At 44.6% G+C, this 5,470-nt stretch overlaps 1 protein-coding gene across 1 annotated transcript in view; it reads left to right on the top strand.

Moving 5' to 3' along the window:
- The window catches only part of LOC109478395 (uncharacterized protein YqhO-like), a gene marked incomplete at its 3' end in the record, with an annotated part of 29,473 nt that overhangs the window by 829 nt on the left and 23,174 nt on the right, over positions 1-5,470 (top strand). The gene's annotated exons all lie outside the window — the stretch shown is intronic.

The raw sequence follows: 5,470 nt of genomic DNA on the forward strand, positions 1-5,470 counted from the left end.
GCGTCGAACTTTGTCGACAGCGAACAAAACAGCCGAGGTCCAACACAGCCCTGCCGACTGACAACATCATGGCCCGTGGCGGTAACGACAACGTGCCCGACCTGCCTGTAGATGAGCAGACCCTTGTGACTGCTACAGACCCTATGCAGACTCGGAAAATTCATAGCAACAGCAACAAAAACGGGACAGACATCAGATTCCACTTGGGGGAAACGTCTACGCTACAGTCGGGCATTTTAGAGGAAAGGTAGAAATAACTATACGTTATTTCTTTAGACCGCGTCCTAATCGGAAATTGAAGCACAGTAGGGATGGGATATTTCTAACCCCAGAACAATGGCGGACTCTGAAACGTAACATGTCGGAGGTGTCGACGGTTCTACTTGCCTGTACGTCTGCTGTCATGTCTGATGACGCGACTCTGTTCTCACCCTGTCGATTTCACCTGGGGAACCTGACGTACACCATCGTACAGCTTTACAGAGGGGCAGTGGTTGTAAGACTGCAGGAATTTTTCCAGCGACGACCAGAATTTCGACGCGTTCAAGACGAGGATGACCTTGCCGACCTGGTACCGTAACCTGTCCAGGCAACGCTCCACGAAAGATGATGCCACACCTACCGACGTTGTTACTTTGATATGGTTAGCGCCAGCATTTGCGGTAGATGATTGGACGAATGGAAACGTAGGTGACGTGATTTGCGGATCCGGAGTAGTCGATTGGTCTGCATGTACTTTACATGTAAAGTATGTGACGTACTTCACGGTGATTGGTGGAAGGTCTGTGGGTGTTGGACAGAAACTTGTATAAAGTGGCAGCAGAAACTGCCGAGAAACCAATCCTTCTTGCGGAGACAAACCTGCGTCCAAAGACGTCGACAGGGAGCGAAGATCGAGAGCAAAAAAAACCATGGCACATCAGCAGATCGCCCAGCCCGGAGCGGTCCTCCCGAACACCACCAGCGCCGGGGCCACCCCCTCGATCGTTCCGGACATCCTCGGCAGCGAAGGAGCGCCTCCCAGTCAGAACACCAACTTGAAGCCGCATGAAGTACGTCTACCATTGGGCGATAATGTGTTCCTTACCGTGGGGATGTTCAGGAATAAACCGATAATAAACGTGAGGCAGTTTTACCACCCAGACCCAGCTGACGTGAACAAGATGAGACCCGGGAAGAAAGGTCTTGCATTGACACCTAAGCAGTGGACCAAGCTGAAAGCACTTCCGCTACTGGGGGCGATCCTGGACGCTACGTGCCATACCATCCCTTACTACTTCGGGGGGAGTTGAGCCGAAAATGTATGACCTGGGATCTGAAAAGTACGTGACAGTTCAGATCTTGCACGGACAGACATCCATCACCCTACACCAGCACTACAGACCATTCGGAGCACCAGACACCGACCCTGTAATGAAGAGAGGCATAGACTTAACAATTCAGCAATGGGAAGACCTTGAAAGCAAGATGAAAGCGGTGGACAAGGTGTTGGAGGCTATGGAGAACGGAAAGATGCCAACGGACAAAGATGTTATCCAGTCAGCCATTGTGTATTGAAAATCGAAAACGAATAAAGCTTCCTGGTGGTTTGAACACAGGCAAAGACCTCATACTGTTGTTTGTATGACTATATGTATGTGTGTCTGTACGAATGTATACTAACTGGCTACTTGGGTGGGTGTGTCTGTGATCGGGCAAGTCTGGTCATGTACAGACACTTTATTTCGGAGCACGATTTACTTCAGAGCAATGAAACGAGTGACTCAACGAGTCACTCACGAGTGACTCAATGAGCGAATCACTCACGAGTGACTCCTTTTATTTGCGTATACGTTCAGCAATGAATGAGTCACTCGCGCGACTATTTTGTCTGTATATACACACATGTAAACCTATGTCAACTATGCATACATGTATGTATGTATGTATGAGATCTAATCAAAGAAAAGGAAGAACTGTGAAGGTCACATGTGTCTTGCTGGATCAGAGATCCCGTTGACAAAGAACTCGTAGGACGCTGTAGTATGAAATGTGAATTGTGAATGTTGTATGTGTTGTGAAAGAACCGCCGTGCATAGTACTCTAATGTGAACTGTGAATTATAATTACAGAATGTTTCTTGAATAAAGTGTTTCACTGTAAGGAAAGCATTTTGTGTCTGCGCAAACCTTCACTGTGTGTGTGTGTGTGTGTGTGTGTGTGTGTGTGTGTGTGTGAGTGTAACATGTTGCAACATATTGTAAATACATTTACTCTTGAGTAATGGATCAGTGACTCATGAGTGATTCATGAGTTGCAAGAATACACAATACCGACAACCATGGCAACTATACTTAGCTGCTACAAATACACTTACACCAGAATAAACAATTTACTCCAAAACAGAGTAATATTTACTCCGGAGTAATATTTTACGGAGTAATACTTACTCCGGAGTGATATTTTACTCCGGAGCAACACGTTTATATCGATATATGTATATTTATATAGACACATACATACACGTATGCTTAATGCAAACATACGTATACATGTACACTTTACATCGGAGGGAGTGTACTTGTGTTTAGTACATGCTATATCTTTGTTACGCACTTCCGTAGCATGCTTGCATACTTCGACACAGATATACGAAAGACAGTATGGTTTCGTCACACTTTATTCATCACTTCAATCAAGACAGTGTTGAGGAAGAAATGCACAGGCCAACTATAGCTATACGTTACTCATCAAACATAATATCAATACGACACGTCGTTAGGAGAAGTTGTCCTGTCGACAGGAGGACGATGCTGTATTATTTCTGACGAGGTAGCCGTACTTTTTCATCAATGTCTGCTCTGGGACCCAGCTCTTGTTGTACTCGATGTTGTAATCGTAACGAGGCAGGGCAGCAAACTCTACAAGATAAAACGTTTTGCCAGCGCGTTTTGTCTCTTTGATCACACGTTGAGGAACATCGCCCGGTTCGTGCTTGAGTGGAATGGACCAGTCTCGATAGAGCGTCCACTCTTCCTCGCCACCGCTGTCGTAACCGTACTCTTCACCCTCATCAGAGAAAGAGGAATTGGAAGACACGGTCGAACTTGCATCGCTCTCAGAACCGCTTTGATCGCTTTCGGTTTCTGTCATTGACTCTGCTTCCCAAGAATCCTTTACAGACTCATCTTCTGAGACGTTATCTTGTGACACCGTCGAGACCTCCTCCTCGGAAGATTCCAGCGACTCCGTGTCATGCTCGGTGGTTGCCTCCTCGGATGAATTGTCGGTGTCGTCAAAGATATCAGTGGATCGGTTTTGTCCTGTCTCGGCGTCCAAGACCTCTTCTCCCGAAGGCATGTCCGTCACGTCTCCGTGTATCGTGTCGCGATGACGGACGAGGTTGGCTTTTCGACTGAACTCTTTGCCACAGATGTCGCACGCGTGAGACATGGCAAAGACATTTTTCTGAAGGTCATATTTATTCTTGCTCCTGTTGCCTTTTTCCGGACAGGTAGCGAGTGAAACCAGAATCGGTTGGTTGGATTGTTCATCATTAAGAGGCTACCATGTTCTAATTCTATTTTAATCGGCTCTACCATACGTTTCTTGTACTTCCCGCGTGCATCACAGTGCTTGAAAATAAAGTCTCGTTTTTGTCCGAGAGACAGTGAAGCGATTGGAGCATTTTGTACTAGCCCTTCTTCGTCATCTCTGTGTTCTCCGATGTAATCCAAACCATCTTTGTATCTGTGAACAGAACAGAAATAACGTTACCAACACAAATCTCTACACCATTACACAACTGATCTAACACGTCAACAAGGTCACAGACAGATCAATCACAAGTGCCTTACCTGTTGATGAGGACAAAGTTGAACTCTTGTCCGGTTACTTCTTGTATTCTGTCTTTAATCATCCTTAACAGCGGTGACCAAGGCCTTGCCGGGATTTCTACCCCGGAAAATTTGTACGATAACCCAGGGTCACCAAAAGCAACTTGTTTCCTTGGGATGTCACGATACTTTCCAAAGATCTACAAAAAAAGAAGGTTATATATTGGATGTTTAGTGTCGATAGGTACTGGTGTATGATTGTAAAACGATGTTGACCAAATAGACAAGAGTTACACAGATTGATTGAAGGGATTCTGACCTGAACTCGAGCCAAGTCCCCAGTGTTGTAGACAAACTCATCTTCGCACGCTTGAAACAGGGTCCAAGCGACACTTGGACGGTACAATACCGTGTAATCACAGTTGAAATTTTCTCCTCGTAACTTCTGCCATTGAAGCGGTACTGAATCGGTAGAACAACTTGAGATATACCTATCGGGTGTAGGGCGGCTCAGCCAATTTCTGATATCTATAGAAGCCATCGGCTGCCAAAGAGTTGTCGAAAGTGTGAGACGGAAAGTTTGCATGGCTTTATAAACCTTCTTACCTCTTAACCAATCAGCAAACAATAATACTGACACACACACCCTATCCTTAATAAATAACGATAACACCCGACACGCCCTCCCGGGCCGCGTGAGAAAAAAAGAAAAAAAAAAACTGAAGGTTAACGTTTGAAGTGACCGCGCTGGGATTCAACAAGGCCTGGCTAATAAAAAGACCCAAAAAAGGATTAACCCATGCCCAGCACGACCTCCTGGGGTACAAACTGTCCGTTATTAAGTAATGGTATCATTCATCCACACACACACACACACACACACACACACACACACCACAATACCATCTGTATGATGTATCTGTATGATCATATATTATCATTTTCCCTTATCATATGTAACCTGCGTATAAAACGCAACGTTCACATTTGTCAATGTGTGTGTGTGTAATACATCTACGGCAAAATCTCTCCACACAGTAGCACGGTTCGATGAACTTATCGTTTAGTTGTCACACTACCCAACCTGTGCGTTTACACACTCATTTCTAACCATTCATGCAGTCTATTAAGCATCCACCCATTCAATCTAACCCATTCATCGTTCCAAAGATTGAGTCGGACACGTCTCAAGTTCAACCCGTCTCCTGTATTCACGTTACAGGCGCCTTTATTATCATCATTATCTTCAGTGGTTGGTTGTCCGACCTTAGAGGTGACATCAGCGTTAGATAACAAGACAAAGAAACCAACCAGACCGATTGTCAGTACACACAGAGCGGTGCAGAAATAGTCCAATCCTATTCTTAACCAGTCTGCTAAACAACAACGTGTAGAGGAATCCTTTAATCCTTTATGTATTAGCTTTTACTTTGTGACTAAGATGTATGTGACTGTGACTAGAATACCGTTACTGATTTTACCACCCTTACGTTTATTACCTTAGTTTTTAACTAATTGTATTTGATGATAATGGTTTTAGACAATAATACGGAGCAGGTGTTTTATCTTCTTATAAGGTGTATATGTACGAACACACAATTCGGTCCTGTGGGTTGCCAATTGTTGAGTTGAAATAAACCAATTATATATATATA

This window comes from Branchiostoma belcheri, unplaced genomic scaffold (assembly GCF_001625305.1).
Source record: "Branchiostoma belcheri isolate BF01 breed outbred unplaced genomic scaffold, Haploidv18h27 scaffold437, whole genome shotgun sequence".
Taxonomy (NCBI): Eukaryota; Metazoa; Chordata; class Leptocardii; order Amphioxiformes; family Branchiostomatidae; genus Branchiostoma; species Branchiostoma belcheri.